Source organism: Ambystoma mexicanum, chromosome 5q, assembly GCF_040938575.1.
Source record: "Ambystoma mexicanum isolate Mex_15411 chromosome 5q, UKY_AmexF1_1, whole genome shotgun sequence".
NCBI lineage: Eukaryota > Metazoa > Chordata > Amphibia > Caudata > Ambystomatidae > Ambystoma > Ambystoma mexicanum.
The window spans coordinates 921,351,988-921,369,612 of NC_090933.1; the positions used below are offsets into that span (position 1 = coordinate 921,351,988).

At 44.9% G+C, this 17,625-nt stretch overlaps 1 protein-coding gene across 1 annotated transcript in view; it reads right to left on the reverse strand.

Annotated features, from left to right (window-relative positions):
- Positions 1–17,625, reverse strand: part of RGS22 (regulator of G protein signaling 22) — a 1,706,064-nt gene that overhangs the window by 1,661,701 nt on the left and 26,738 nt on the right. The gene's annotated exons all lie outside the window — the stretch shown is intronic.

The following is a 17,625-nucleotide window of genomic DNA, read 5'->3' on the forward strand; positions in this document are numbered from 1 at the left end:
ACTATCATAATCTCGGACAGGGGACCCCAGTTCACTTCTCGGTTCTGGCGGGCGCTCACGGGCCTCTTGGGCATTGATTCCCGTTTTTCCTCCGCATATCACCCAGAGACAGACGGCCAGACGGAGAGGGTGAACCAGGCCATGGAGCAATATTTACGTTGCCTCATTCTACAGCACCAACAGTCCTGGCTGAGTGTACTTCATCTCGCTGAATTCTCGTATAATAATGCTCTGCATTCTTCTACTGGCTTTTCTCCCTTTTTTGTCTTATATGGCCAACACCCCCGCACCTTACCTGTTCCAGACCTTACACATTCCATTAACCCTGCTGCTGTTTCCTGTGCACGTGACCTATCGGCCGTTCATGTCCGGACTCTCGCTCACCTTCGTGAGTCCCAAGCCTCTGCTAAATCTGCGGCTGACCGGCGGAGGGCCGTTGCACCTTCCTATGTTGTGGGGGACAGGGTGTGGCTTTCCTCTCGTCACCTCCGGCTGCCCGGTTGTCGCAAGTTGCTACCCCGTTTTGTGGGTCCGTACAGGATATCTGCTGTGATCAACCCGGTGGCTTATCGCCTTTCAGTTCCCGCCTCCTGGCGCCTTCACCCTGTATTCCATACATCACTGCTAAAGCCTTGTCCTGCTCCTACTCGCCTTAGGTCTACACCTGGCCCTGTGTCTGTGGGTGACTCTGTGGAATATGAGGTGTCGGGTATACTGGGTTCTCGTATGGTTCGTGGTTGTCTCCAGTATCTGGTGGACTGGGCGGGTTATGGTCCGGAGGAGCGGTGTTGGGTCCCCGCGAGTGACGTCCATGCTCCGAGGCTTGTCTCCCGTTTTCATTTGGACCATCCCACCTGCCCACGCGGTCGTGGGCCGTTGAGGGGGGGGCTCTGTTATGCACGATAGGTCAGTCACACACCCACACAACACCCTGCATGACACTCCGATACAAAATACTGTCAGGCTCCCCGGTTCACCGCCCAACCCTCCTCATGTCCCATCACCTAGGGTGCAGGGGAGTCGCCATCACCGATGGTTGCGGATCACACGAAGAGGACGGTGTGGTCTGTTTCCTCGTCTCCAATGGCAACTGCCATGGAGATTGCGATCGGGCTGGAACAGCCGATCGCGATCGCTTCCTGGTTGCACATCAACTTCCCGATCACGTGCACGGAGCCCCACTCACGTGATCGGGAGGCGGCTCGCATAAAAGCCGGGAGCTTTGAAACACTCGCCGCTTCACAGCTGTTCTCCAACACTGTTCGGCGTTCTTGACTCTCGTTTTTGACCTCATCGGATTTCGACCTCAGGCTTACTCTCACGGATTTGATTAACTCTTGCTCCTTGGATACGGTTGCCGATACTCTGCACGGATACTGGTACTTTGGACCCTTTTACGCTTAACGGACTGCTTTGGATTTTCCCTGTCTGTTCACTTGCTACAACCTGGATTTCGACCCTTGGAAGGTTCAAGACCTTCCTTCTGTGCAGTCTTGGAAACCATTACGGATTACTGGTGGTCAGCTCGTACCCACCTCCAGGTACTTGCCGGTTTGAATCATCGGCGCTCCCTTGCACCAATTCCTCAGGCTCCCTTCCATTGAACATAGGTAAGAAAGTATCCTTTCTTTCCTCTTTACTAAAGCACTGTTTTTGCCTGTATTAACCCCGACTTCCTTCCAACAGCCTCTGGAGTCCTCGGCGCCACCTGATTCTACAACCAACAAACCACCTGTGGCCTCAAAGCTCGCACAGGGAGTGTTTATCTCTCTCTCCCTGTGGGTGATTTGTGGACAGAGGCTCAATACACTTCACTACGCGGCAAGTCTCGACATATAATCTCTTGTATAGGACTGTCCCTTTCAGACTCATCCTTTCTCCTGTATTTTTGGAGGGCTTCAATGGAACTCTCTTGCTTTGATAACCGTTCACACAACCGTGCCTCTGCAAAGTCCTCCAGCTCCACTGAGACGCACCACCTCTCTCTCAGCAAAGGTCTCCTTCTCGCAATTCCTACCACTCTGTTTGTGCCCTGAGCGATCGGACGGACTCCCTGTCACGTCCCGGGCCTATGAATTCAGTGACTGTTCCCTCCTCGGCCTAAATGAGGCCCAGCTATCGGACCCTTCCCCTCTCCAGCAGGGTGCCCGTAACCGATCTGCTCCGTCAGAAACTCCCACTGTCTGAATCTGCTGCCATTCATCAATGGTCCTTTTCCATTGGGTCACTTCCCTTCAATACTTTCTCTGCCTACACTCCAGGCAATGTCACCCCCTCCAAGACTCTCCCTTGAATTTTCTCTCTAATGTTCAGGCAGCAGCCAGCCCACAGCTCTTGTACAGCTTCCCACCACTGCTTTCCGGAAATATTCTCCTACAATGAGCCGGGAAGCCACTGGGCTACCCCTGAGGCCGCTGTGAATCTTCCCTGTGTTCGTCACTGTTTTGTTCTGGGAAGTGCCAGACTTCTCGCGCCCTGTGCAAAAGGCAGCTCACTCCATGCATCCGTAACGTGTGCTCACCCAGCTCTGCTTCTGGAATCTGATAGGGCCATTTGTTGGAGACACCATCCCCTTCCTCCAATAGTAACGTTGTGTTCTCCCCCTTTCTCTGCTCTGAGATACCGCACTGTCCCACCTCTGCAGGACACAATCCGATCCCGAAAAATCCTTCCCTATGTAACACTGTGCCACAGGCTCTTCACCATCTGTGCAGCCGACGTCCGTGCCTGAAGCCCAGCGCTGCTCCTGCAGATCGGATGCATCACACAGGTGATGCCCCGGATTGCTGCAGGTCCTCTCTTCATGTTGGCATCCGATCCGCGTGCTCGGTTTTCTTCGACGTGGGAGCCGGATTCGACCATGCAGCAAACTCTAGTCCGCCACTATCTTCCTAATGCCTGGCGGTCTAATGCTTCACCTTGAGGGCTATGCTAGCCTATCAAATATCTTTGATTATAGCCGGAGGGTACGGGAGCCAAAGCTTAGGCTGTCATTAAAGCCAGTGCCCCAATAAGTGATCTTTAGGACAGCTATTTAGCACAGAAGTCACATATGGTGGTACAGACCACACTATATCATCTTCAGGATCAATCCACACCTCTTATTAGCCACTTAACAATCATTGCATTCAAATCTCTATAGACAATTAAAATGATATGCAGTTTACAATTTAAGATGTCGAATACATACATTTCAAAAGATTTCATTATAGTCATTACGTCCTTCTTTGTTGGTGCATTATAAAAGTTAACCAACCAACTGCCCAATTACTGGGACCTTAAATGAGGCAGACAGAATATCCACACTGGGTCACGAGGCTTCCTTGCAAATCATCTTCAGTCCCATAGGAACATAGATGGTTAACCCACTGGAGGAGCTACGGCGCAGTTTAGGTTTGGCATTATTCTCAAATAAAACATAACAATTTATGTGGGTGGTTGAGTAGCCCAAGTCTCTGGGAACATACAAATGTTGTAGTTCTTCACAAAACGTAACCTATTAGTCTCATAAAGCACTAATAGATGCATTTTCGAGTTAGGGACGTGAGCTGCAATTTTCCAATCTGTTTCACCCTTAGGCCAATGGAATAGTGACAAGAGCAAATAATATCATAAAGGAGGACATGACTAAATGCATTCTTTCAACGGGAGGTAATTGGTTGGAAAATTTGTTGCGTGTAATTAGTTTAAAAATCTACCACGCCAAGCTCTGTGAAGCAGGAAAAAAATACCCGAGTTATCATTCAGGAAGAGATTGACTGTTCTAGATGGTTACCATGATGTTTTTTTTTATTTTGTATATACTCTATTTGTATTTTCCAATAAAAACAATCAATTTACCAACACAAGAATATATCCATTTAGAATGCATTCTTTCAACCGGGGGTAATTGGTTGGAACATGTGTTGCATGTAATGAGTTTAAATAATCTACCACACCAAGCTCTGTGAAGCAGGAAAAAAATACTTGAGTTATCATTCAGGAAGAAATTGCCTGTTATAGATGGATACCATGTTTATTTTTTTTATTTTTTACACACTTTATTTGTATTTTCCAATAAAAAAATATCAATTTACAAACACAAGAATATATACATTTAGAATTGCACGAACAATCCAAGCAACAATTTTGACAAAAATAACTAAACCCAAGAAGAAACTGATCACAAATAATGTTATCATGAAACACCTATATAACATTTTCCCCATATAGGATGGGCAATAAAACAGTGAAAACACATGCATACATAGAAAGACAACAAGGCATACTGCATACACACACGCATAACTCTCCACACTCACACTAGTAACTCAACCAAACTCACATTAGTTCCTTCACCATAAACCTTTCAAAAGCTCACCCTCAGCCATATAACTCATTCAATGGTCCCCACATTTGCAAATAAGATATCGCTTGATCCTGTTTTTGAAAAATGTACTTCTTGTAGCTGGATACGGTCTGTAAATCTGACAGTGCAACTCTCTACCATCGGTTTCTTCTACGTTTTCCATACTCTCAAGATTTGCTTGGTCGCCACCATTAGCACTTTTATCTATCCAACCTCCGAAGCTACGGGCCACATTGCATCTGCCATGTGTCAAAAGCAAAACCATAGAGGAAGGTGACCTCAGGAATGTCACACCTAGAACTGTGTCGAACCTGTCCAACACTTCCTTACAAAAGTCAATAACTCTCTGGCAGTCCCACAACATGTGCAATAGAGTGCCTCTCCTCTGACCACAACCCCAACATATCTCGCCACCCTGCATACCTAACCCATGCATCCGCACTGGAGTCCAGTATAAACAACCTAATATTCTTTGATGAGTATAAAGCAAATTCAAATCCATCTTTGACCTTGCGCTCGCTCTTAATAATCCTTCCCATTACTTGACAGAAATATTCCTTCCTAACACCTCAATCCATGCCTCCCCCAATTTACCCCATGCAGCTACATACGAATCCTCCATAGGCGTCATTTTAAGGACGGTTGAAATCATACGTGGCGGAGTGTCAAACAAATCACATACCACTGGTTTAGTCCTCATTGGAGCATCCAAAATCTCCTGTATTTCTGATAATAGAGCCTCTAAATCAGTATACCTCCTAAACTCCCTTTTGCCTAGGCCAAAGTTGTGACTAAAAGAAGCAAAGGATACCATCCTACCATCATGCCAAACATCACTATCCTTTAAAATCTCTCTCGTAATCCAACTACGCCAATACAATGTCTTATTCCCAATTTGCAAGCCGGGATTACTCCAGATTGAAGCTTCACATGGTATCCATAAATTCTGCCTGTTACCAATAATCCATGATGTAAATGCAATCCTAGTAGCCTCGATAGATGCTGACTTGGTAGCTAAATTGGGCATCTTTCCTATGAAATATAAACCACTCAGACAACAAGGCGAAACCCTTTCCCTCTCAATGGACATTCATAGTGGCTCTGGAGCTCCCCTTTCCGCAAAATTGGATTTCTTCAATACGAATCCCCTATGATAATTCTCACGGATAGGGTAACCAAAGTCACTCTCTCATACACTGCGCACCATCATTTATCGTGGTATTTTTCTTCTCCTCCCTTCACCCCACAGAAACCTCTGCAAAACTTTGTCAATATGTTTAAGCAATTTCTTTGAATGTTTCATTGGGAGTGATTGAATGATAGAGAACTTTAGGCAAACATACCATCTTAATAGCATTAACTCTTCAAATATTCAATGTCAATCGATCCCATTTATGTACATCCCAGAGGTGTGTCTCTATCCATTTTTTAGCATTAAATTTGACAATCTTCTTCAAATCTCTAACAATATGGACCCCCAAGTATTTTACACTCTAATCCGCTCACTGACAATTCCATGAAGCCAAACCCTTCGTGAGAAAGTCATTTTTAGCGGGAAAACTACTTATTTCTCCCAGTTGAAATTATGTCCTGACAGACGGCCCAGCTCTTTTGAACATGCTTTTCAAAAATACACTGCCCCCATTTGGATTGGCCAGAATCACAGTCATGTCATCCACGTAGGATAGTACTTTAATTTTTTTATCTCCTACCCATAGGCCCTGAACACCCGGTTCCTGCTCTATAAAACCTGATGGTTTTTCCCTACCTACTTCCTGGGGATCCTCTGTTCAGGTGGCCAGGGGACGGCCATCGCTGTTGGACTACAACCTGGCGGTGTGCAAGCGAGGGATGATCACCCGGGTAAAGGGTCCTCGGGGATTGGGAGGGAGGAACCCGAAAATGAGACATGGAATCCCCCTTTTGCCAACACCCCCTGCCCGACATTTCCTCTGCCTTCATGGGCTACTATCCCGTTACCTCCTCCCCATTTGCAACACGTACCGAGAAAAAGAGGAGGCGTCCAAGAACAGGGAAAAGGGAATTAAACACAGTACCCCGTTTTCTCCAGCAACATGCTTATCCCCCTTTCCTGACAATAATTCACCTGATTTGCCCACAATCCCAAGGGAACACTACAAATACCAAAACACCCCCTCCCAATTTCCAAAAAACACTGGGAAGAAGAAGCAGCAACTGAGAGCAGTGATGATTGCCTCTGAGAAACACATTAAGAAACAGAGGAAAGACTGCTGTCAACCACCACTAGGCTGTCCCTCTAATAAGGTCAGATAGGGTCATGCAATCAATCAAAACTATGCACACCTGACTTCACTTGACTGCCCAGCAAGGTATAAAAGGTGTGGTTTTACACAAGTTGAGCGAGCTGGCATGCAGACTGGACCATAAGAGCCAAGGAGCAGCGAGCTGCAGAAGAAGGTGCCTGGAGAGTCCAGAGGAGAGCGGAGTGGCGAATTGCTGGTCCGGTGTCCGGGAGGGGCTGCGGCGTGGCTAGGGAGCTGTGTCTCCAGAGAGCCGGAGAAGGGCAGACTGCAGCCTGCTCTCCGTGTCCAGCCAAGTGTTTATTTCCCTGGGCATATTGATGGAGCCCAGGTGTCAGAGGGGGCAGTGGAAGAGACTCCAATCCAACGCTGTGTGAAGCAGAACCCAAACAAGGCTAACACGGCAACCAGTGAGTTTCACGATTGCAAATTGAAAGTCAGTGTGTGTTTGAAGTGAAAGCCGGTTTTCATGTAAGTGAAAAGGAAACTTTGTAGCAAGTTAAAATCTCCCTAGATGGCTGAAAGTAAAGGAAAAAGATGCTGCTGCGGGAACTAGTGAAGTGGGAGCAAAATGTAAAAATGTATTAAATAAACACCAAAAAGCGTGACAAACAAGAGGCCAAATATAAGTAAGACCAATCTGTACTGTAAAACTTAAAGAAAGTGAAAGGCATTATGGTACTGGTAGTGAAAAGACAAATTAAGAAAACATTTAAGAAATACATATGAACTGGGAAACGAGCAATGATAAGTAACAGAGTGGTCCTGTTTGAATCAACACATTATGGGAAGTCTCTGAAATAAAATTGAAGATCCCTGAAGTGAAGGGGAGCTGTGTGATCAAAATAGAAAGCCTAATTTTTAAAAACTGTTTTGAAGCTGGAAAAGAAAGTTATATTGTGAAACCAAGAGAAAGAGATAGAAACAGAACTTCCAGGGTGCACGGCACGTTTACAAGAAAGCAATCAAGACTGCAAGAGGCACGATCAAGAGGAAGCCCAAGTGTCAGAGTGGTCACGCATTAGGGCGAAAGAATACTATGCAGTTGCGAAAGTCTCTGACAAGAAGTATTATTGAAAAAAAGGATCTGACCTCGTGTGAAACCGACCTATATAAGATTGAAAGAATAAGAACTGTGTTATGGTAAAAGATAGTGACTCGGACAAGGGAAGCCTGAGAGACCAGTTATGAAAATCTGATTGAAAGTACAGCATTGTAAACTAAAGCACAAGAAGGTTAATTGTTGAAACTGAATAGTAAGAAGGTTGGGGAAGGGAACCCCTCAAGTATTGTGAAAGCAAAGATGATGAGCCCATTGTGAAAGTGAACTTTGTGAAACTTGTTTTGGAACTGAACTTAATGAATCCTGCGAAGGAGTATCTTTTTGAGGAAGTCTTTGAAAGTGAACTTTAGAAAGCTTTTGGCGGACTGTTTAAATCTATGGAACTTTAATGATCCCAAGAGATCCAGACTTGCTGTGAACCAGATCCACTTCCTAAGCCATTCTGACATTAATTTGAATACACTCTTTTTGTCTTGCCTACATGTCCCTACACTTATTTGTCCGAAAGCGTGAGGACAAGCATAGGTTTATGACACAGACTATTCTTTAGATTTGACGGACTGAATTAGACTATTTGGTTTTCTTTGATGGTCGCGACTACTCCCCTCATAGCGTTAGGGCCAGTTAGGAATTCTCCTAACCCATTGCAACACCACAATAAAGGTTTTTGAAACTTGCATCAGTTGTGTCTGTGTCTACTGTTGAAACCGTGCCTTCTTCACACTGCCTAATATAAGCTGCTAAAGGCTCTAAAGCCAAATTGAAGAGAAAAGGTGACAGTGGAACCCTTGCCTGGTGCCCCTAGATAAAGGGAAGGTGGTCGAAAGTTCTCCATTCACCCAAATTCTTGCAGTAATAGCGGAACGCAAAGCACCAACCGCTCTAAAAAAAAGCAGGCCCAAAACCCATCTTAAGCAATGTATAATCCAAGAACATCCAGTTGACGCGATCAAAAGCTTTTCCCCACATCCATAAAAATTAACAATGTGTTTTCCGCTTCAGTGTCCAGGAACCCCAAAACATCTATAATTGTCCTGATGTTATCATAACCATATCGCTGCCTCATGAACCCAACCTGCGATTGGTCAATTAAATCTCCCATATATTTATCTAATCTGCTAGTCAGGATCCTAGTAAACAATTTAACATCTACGTTAAGTAATGAGATTGTTTGGTAATTACTGCAGTTGGTATGATCTCTACCTGGTTTAGGAATAAGGGTAACGATCCCCTCCCTCATGGATGGGCAAAGTACCCCAACTAATAGAAAGGACTTATAAAGCTTACACAATGACTGTGCTAATTGAGAGCTAAAAGATTGATAAAATTCTACAGGCAAGCCGTCTAGGCCCAGGGATTTACCAATGGCAAGTTGGTCTATTGCCATCAAAACATCTGCCACACTAACCCGAGCATCCAAAGCAGCTGTACCCTCCTCAGACAAGCTTGGAATCACAATCTTCTCAAAGATACCGTCTAAATCAGACTTTGATGGAGATAACTCTTCTGTATACAAAGACGCATAAAAGGATCGAAAACCTTTACAGAAGTCTGATTTTTTCACTACTAATTCACCCAGCTCATTCTCGGCCTTTTGAATATACAAGGTCTCTACCAAACCTTTCAATTTATTAAATAAAAGTCGACCACCCCGATCTCCTTGCTCCCAGTATTTCCATTTCATGATGAACATTCCCTTCTCCACCTGCAGATCCGTTTTACATTTCAAAGCCTCACTAGCCCTGTCCATCTTCAACCTCTATGCACCTTGTCAGCTCATACTGCTATTGCAAGCTCCCAAGTTTGCTTTCCAACTGTTGCAAGTCCTCTAATCCTGACTTTCTAGAAAGCGATGTCCAGTTGATCAGTTCTCTGCGAATGGCAGCTTTAAAACTGCCCCAAACCATTAAAACATCCATAGACCCCCTATTTTCTTCAAAGAAAAATGTATAGTGAATAGTTTTAGGTGCCACCTACATAAATTTGATTACATTTTTTCCAAATCCAACCCCAAATCAATCATAGAATGATCGGATAGTCCATGTTCCCTTATGTTTACATTAACAGTCTTTTCAATCAGTCTATCTGAAATGATAAAATAATCAATTCTCGATTAAGAGTAATGTACCGGAGTATAGAATACAAAACTCTTCAGATGTCCACCAAATCAAACCCTTGAGGGAATTTCTGAAACTCCCTACTCACAGCCAAGCCAGTATATCTGCACGATGCAGAATGGTCTACTTTGTGGTCAAGCACACAATTGAAATTACCAGCCAAAATAATGTACTCTCCATGCATGTCTCGTAACAAGGATGTCAAACCTGTAAAAAAGGCACCCCCCGCAGTACAGACCATAAATGTACCCCATTATGATTCATTTTCCTTCATGCTGCACAACCGCAAGAATATGACCTATGGATGATGAATAAGCCACAAGGATGGCCTTCATCATCCATAGTTACTCTTTCTACTACAACACGCAGCCCTTTCCTGAAACAAAATGCCCACCCTACTAGATTTTTAAGTATAACAATTCAAGGTCACCTTGGTGTATCTTGAATTTTTTCAGAGATTTTTAGCACTCTATCAAATGTGTCTCTTGCATGAAAATCACATCAGCCCTAGCCCTCCCATACCCTTGACAAGATAGATCTCCTTTTTTGGGCAATTCAACCCTTTAACGTTCCACATGAAGACGGTTAGCAGACCCATTGAAAAAAAAACATTCTAAATATCCTCTCATAGAAATGTAATATATTTCATAATAACATTTTATCAAACAGTTCTAGGACCTTTTCAAACTTGTATTTCAGCCCTAAAAGAGTTGTTGTCACAATATTGAGTACGAACACAATTATAATATTCTCCTGTTGTGAGATTACGCAGAAAATGTAGTTTCCTGTCAAATTCAGAAATTGCCTCGGTTCACCATAGAAATGTTCTATCCTCAGGGACTCCTTCTCATGATACTCATCAGGTCCCTGTAATATTCGGAGCCTACAGCTACTGTAGACATGAAAGTCAATTTCAAAATCTACGGTGATAGAATCATCAACCATAAATTCTGAAACCATTCAAGTTTTATGGGCATCTTCTACGCTACAGTTGAAAGTGGCGAAGGGAGCGGTTAAATACCTGGGAATCACGCTGATAGGAAGCTTAGACACAGTATATGCCCAAAATTATCCCCAACTCCTAGATAAAATCAAACAGGACTTATTGAAATGGAACCCATTATCGATACCATGGTGGGGCAGGATTACGGAGGTCAAAATGACCATATTACCTAGACTCATGTATCTCTTTCAGGCTCTACCCATCAGAGTCCCTTCATCCTCCTTTAAATCCTTGACAAAAGTGATTGAATAAGACCCCCAGAGTATCAAGAGTGGTCCTTACCGCACCAAGAAGAGATGGGGGCTGCGCCCTCCCACACTTCCAAAAATACTATGAAGCAGCCCAACTATGGGTACTAAAGGAATGGATACCGGATAACTCACAAAAGATATGGGCGGCACAGGACAAGGCCGTAGGGACAACCCTCACCAGACACCTTCTCTGGCTAGGGAAACAACATAGGCACCTCAATGGCCAAATTAGCGAAATTATGAGAGTGACGCTAAGTGTCTGGGACAAGGCAACACAGAAAGGATCACTAACTAAAGATCCAGCACCATTCATGCCACTATTTAGAAACCCAGAATTTCCACCAGGATTAGAAAAAGGGGCATACCAGAGGTGGGAGGAGGCAGGATGCAAAATGGTTGGAGATATTTACCAGGAGCAAAAGATAAAATCCTTTGAGGAATGCATACAGTTATTAAACCTAAATGCGACCGACAAATACAGATATGATCAGCTCTATCACTGGTTGAATACACCCAGAATTAAGAGTGTGGCGACAAGGGAGCTGACACCATTTGAATCTTACATTATGACACACACGGGAGCAAACATTTTTGTCTCGTACACATACAAGTTCTTAAACACCTCCACAGAGGAGGTAAAATGGCAATACATAAAAAGATGGGAAAAGACATTAAAAACCTTGCTAGCAAAAGAGCGATGGAACTACATATGGGGGGCGATACATAAATTCACGAGAGCAATACAGACTAAAGAAATGTGGATGAAAATACTTTTACAGTGGCATTATATGCCAGAAAGACTCCACGCGATGTTCCGAAACTCACCAAACATGCTGGAGAGAATGCAGAGGGGTGGGTGACTGGAGGCACATTTGGTGTGACTGCCCGGCCTTGCAACACTACTGGGCAGAAATAAAGACACAAATGCAGTCAATGTTTCCAGACATGGGTTGCCTGGGAAAAGAAGTGTGGCTATGTGGATTATGGGACCCAAAAGGGAAACATTTAAACACGACACAGAAACGCAACTTCATGGGACTACTGATAGCCCAAAAATGGAAGCAGAAACATCCACCCCTGGCAATTGACTGGACACGCAGAATCTGGGCACATCTGGCCATGGAGCGCATAACGTACATTATCCAGGGCGAAGCCCACAAATTCAGAGAAGATTGGGGCAAGGTTTGGAAACCCTACAAGGAGACTACATGGAGCAATGGTACCCACATAAAATACGGATACTAGACTTGTTCAATTAAAGGCAGATGGAAATACAATGGTAGCTGAACTTACAGACCTTTACGGGGGAGGGAGGGAAAAGGGGGAGGGGCCGAGGGGGTAGGAATGTTTAATGTTGATTGTAATATGTACAAAATCAATAAAAATATATATTAAAAAAAGAAATAGAAGATTGGGATGGAATATGGGCAAGACTGCACAAAAGTACTAAATGCATTACAAACAGAGAAGGGGGATACAAAGTGTGCTATCGGTATTCTATTGCTCCCGACAGTTAAACAAAAGTAATCCAGCAATCCCCCCATATTGCTGGAGAGGATGCACAGCCACTGGCTCCCCGTTTCATCTGCTCTGGACCTGCCCAAGGGCTAAAGAATTCTGGCGAGGGGTGTTGGAACAAATTAAACTGATCACAGGCCTATAACTCCCGTGGGACCCAGGCAGAGTACTATTGGGAGACACTGGGGATGGGTCATTGCCTCTAACACTGGGGATGGGTCATTGCCTCTAACAGGCCAGATAGCAAACCTAACCACCCATCTCCTTTTGGCCACCAAAATCTCCATAGCTCGGTTGTGAAAACATCCTGAAGGGCCATCGCTACCCATGTGGTGGACAAAATGCTGGGCCAGGCCATTTTTGTATCGGAGAAAATCACTGCTATGCACCTGGGAAATGTGAACTCCTTCCGAAACACCCGGGGCCCCTTCATGGATTATGCAGAGAAATTCCCAGGACTGATCCGCCGCCCTCCCACAACCCGATGGCTCACTTACGGCTTAGTACTGATGGAAGCAACACAGGGTGGTAGAGACTTCCACAACAGCGGCAACTGAGTTAGCCCTGCAGAAGAAAACCCACAAATCGCAAATGTTCTCCCGTGCATGTATGAACGTTATTGCACTAATGCTTGCATGTGTTGTTGATGTATACTTTCCTGAAAACATCTAATAAAATGTTTTGTTGAAAAAAAAAAACAGACATGGGTGTTTCTGGAATAGGGCATGTTCACCATTACTCATCGCAGTAGTGGTTGTCAAGTCACAATAGTTACTTTCTAATGAAAATGCCCTAAGTGGTAGTCAGAGGCTTGAATTTAAGAGAATGGCCAGAGAGCCAACACGCTTTACATTAGAACTTTTTACAAAAGAATGAGCACACTGCAATGAATGACTATTTTCAAATTGATGTTCGATTGATTCTTGAAATTTGTAGGTTTTCTTCTCCAGGACTAACTCAGTTGCCGCTGTTGTGGAAGTCTCTACGACCCTGTGTTGCTTCCATTAGTAGTAGGCCCCAAGTGAGCCATCGGGTTGTGGGAGGGGGGCAGGTCAGTCTTGGGAATTTCTCTGCATAATCCATGAAGGGTGCCCGGGTGTTACAGAAAAGTTCAAATTTCCAAGGCCTAACAGAATTAATTAAGGTGCTCGTCGTCACGTGCAAAGTCCAAAATAAGCAGTCCATCCAAAAACTAAACTACACAGACCCACCACTGAAACAAAACAACAAAAACCCAGGTGAATGACTCCCTTCTCCTGGGTAGGCTTCCCCAGCATCACTGCATCAGCTTTAGATAGTTTCTGGCTATCCTTCGGATTAGATTGCACAATTCATCCAGGGGACTGTCCCAAGTCTCTGATTCTTTCTCTTCCCTTTGCAAACTGCTCGTCCTCAGCGTTCTTGGCTCTTGAGTCTCTCTGACTAGGCTTTTCTGAAATGTCTCCAAGACGTGTTGGATAGGTTTTAGGATGGGTTTAATCCTTCTTAATATATGGCTTTTCACTGGGACAAGTAGGCTTAGTCCCTAAATGATTCTCACCCTTCTTAAGGTTTGGCATTCACTGGGATGAGTAGGCAGTGTCCCTAAATGATTCTCACTCTTCTTAATGTTTGGTCATTCACAGGGACAAGTAGGCTGACAGTACGTTTTATTCCTGTGTTCCCTCCTGGGTCTCCCGCAGTTCCCGTTACCTTGCTTCCCACAAGTTGGTGTCACTGGGTCTGCATGCAGGTAAGGGACTTCACTTTTGAGTCCGAACAGCTTCAGCTTTCCATCTTTCTCACTCTGCTTCTTGTCCATGACTCCGCTGGGCCAGCTGGTTACGTCCTCCAGATGGAGGATCTCAAGGTCTCGGTTAGCTTCCAATGCTAGGCTGATTTGAAACACCCGGGTTTCACTTCTCTCAGATAACCGTCCTTCGTTCCTTTTTACAGCACATTGCTGGGTCCTCCCCAGCAGAGGATTATCAGTCCTCAAAGCTTGGAACAAAAGATCAAGCTGATAATTCAAATTCTTTTGGAGGGAGAAAAGACTAAGGTCCAGGACTTTTGCTTGGACCGGATTTACAGGGCAGGAGGTCCACCAGGAGGCCCCAGACCGATAATGGCCAAGAGCCATTACTACAAAGACAAAGGGTGTCATTGCAATTTTGCCAGTCCAGAAACATTGGCGGTAAAATTGATGGTAATTCCAGCACTAGCAATTTTACCCGACCTGCAAAACACACGTTTGCCGGTGGGGGCGTCTGATTTAAAACAGGACCCTACCAGCAAATACATGCTGCAATTCCGGCAATCCCCTCCATGGAGTCCTATGGGGATTTACCGCCGTTGCCGGCACCAAGAATGTCCCGGTAATACCGGGATATCAGGCGCTCGTAATGGTAGGGGCAGTTTGCCGGTATCCCACTGGAATTACCGACGGATACCAACAAACTTGGGCCAAAGTGGATATTGTAAGGAAGGCATGGTATAAATAGAAGACACAGACACAATAAATGCAAGTTTCAAAAATCTTTATTTTTGTATTTTGGTTGGGTTGGTAGAATTCCTACCTGGCCCTTATTCTACAATGGGAGTATTCTCGACCATTAAACAAATAACAAACAAGTCCCAGTCAGTCCAGTCAAAATAAAAAAGCACTATACAAAAGAGAAAATAGTGTCTTAAAAGAAATGTCAGAAATAGCTTAGGTAACAACTCCCTTGCCCACGTTCTGCAGCACAGGATCTCAAGAGTTTCTTTAAAAGGATAGGTGGATGGCACAGTTCTATCAGTTTTGTTTTTATATCTTTTTACTGTCAAAGACTTTCAAAACTGCAAGTATGTTTATATTTTCCTGCCTGCGCTTCATTCAAACGTGACTGTAATTGCAGCTGCCAGTCCTCCACACGCCCTATTCTTAGCGGCCTTGTGTGATGCGATTGGGATGCCCAGAAACGACTTTTCATCCACCTTATAAATGTAGCGTGCAACCTAATGCACTACCGATCTGGCACGCTTCTCTGTGCTTAGCTTGATCTTGCTTCAGAAGGTTGTTTTAAAGCTGCTCTCAAGTCACCGCTTATGCACATTGCATTTTGCCATAACGGGGATCCTTGTAATGAACTTCACATGCATGCCAATCTTTTATGTATTGATCTACATATGGTGCCTGCTTGACTGTTGCAGCCTCCCCGCATAACATGAGGTGTGTCTCAGCTGTTGGCCTGCTCGTAATGCATTTCACCTGATTTAACGATGTAGCCTTGTGTTGCTTATTTGCCTGATTTTACTATGTAACCTACCTGATCTGATACTTAGCCTTAGGTTACCTGTTTGACTGCTGCAGCCCCCGTAACATGAGGTGTGTCTCAGCTGTTGGCCTGCCCGTAATGCAATTGACCTGATTTAACGATGTAGCCCTGTGATGCTTATTTGCCTGATTTTACTATGTAACCTACCTGACCCTTAGCCTTTACATTACCTGCTTGACTTCTACAGCCCCCTAACAGGAGGTGTGTGTCAGTTGTTGGCCTGCTTGTAATGTAATTTACCTGATTACCTTGCATACCATGTAACCTGACCTGTCTTATGCACTTGTACATTGTAATGACTATAAATGCACCTGTAACCTACATAGGCAACTACTGTAACCATCCTCTTAAGCACAAGCGCCCAGATACCTCTGGGTTAGGCGTGCTATATACGTATCAAAATAAATGACGTGTTCATTGGGCTTCTTTCTTCAATGCCTTTCATGGAACAGTCAAGGCTGTTACAAATGCCTCCCCTGCTCCTCCCCAACTCTATCGTTCACGACCTTGAAGGATTCTCCTTTCCCTTCACTCGGTTTCAGTCTTGGAGCGCTTACGGCTTCCCAAAAGTGTGGAATTCTCGCCTGGCTCTCTCTCGTTCTTTGCAACTGCCGATAAGCCCCTTGGCCTTCCAACTTCCATAGCCTGTTTCACATCATCCCCGAAACAGCTGCTCCTTCTCGTACCCCGCTTCGCTCAGAGTGTGTCTGTGCACGCCACCTTTTATCCTGACAGGGAGTGTTAACAAGTGGCAGGTGTGTACAGTTAGGATTACGTGCTTGACTCTGGTCTCATTAAAGGGACAGAGCCGCTGCAAGTCAATAGAGGTAATCTTCCTGGCCTCATTCCTCATCTCCCTCGGCTCAGTAGTGTTGTCAATGTGAAGTGGGGAGGAATTATGGGAGCTGTAGTTTCCCATAAAATAATCAGGGATAGGGGTTAGATGGGTTGTGGAAAAAGGGGGATAGCATGTCTTATATCTGGTGCTTCTCCCCCACTCCCCGGAGTACTCCCGACCCAGGTGATCCTCCGTCGCTTGTCCAAGCCCAGGGTGGGCATCCAAAAGCAATGGCCTTTCCTTGGCCACCTGAGTACAGGATTCCCCCGGGGAGTAGGTAGTGAAACACCCTCTGGCTTTTCACAATATACTGAGCAGAGCAAGGACGATGATGGACTTGGTTTTCGAGGGATCCAGGATCAACATCTATCAAGACCTGTCTTCTTTTACGTTAGGGAAACTGAGGGTTTGGAAGGCCCTCACGACATGGTTGCGAGAACACAAGGTGATATTGGTGGGGGTTCACATTCTATCTGATTTTTTAGAGGGGAATGAGGACTTCCGCATCACATCCAGAGAAGAAGCAAAAGGAGCTCTGGCCCACCTTACCAAGACTGCCCAGGGAAACCAGTCAGGCACCAGCGTTTGCGGCCCATAAACCAAAGAGACTGACAGGGCTGAGTGGGCGAGGTAAAGGTGGTGGTAGCAGAAGATTCAGGAGGCTCAATACTCCCTCGCCGATGGCATGATCGGTGCACAGTGAAGTGACAAGAGGAAAAGAGTGAGAAAGCAAGGACAGCACGAATGCTGGTTGTTAGTGTGGAATAGGAAAGGGAGTGATAAAGGAACATTAGAATGTCTGTCAGTGGAACTTGGATAGATGAAATGTACCGTAGAAGTGTGAACTTGTAGGCTTTAAGTTGAAATGTGTTGTTGTGGGTAGGGGCTCGATGAAGGCGAGAGATACCC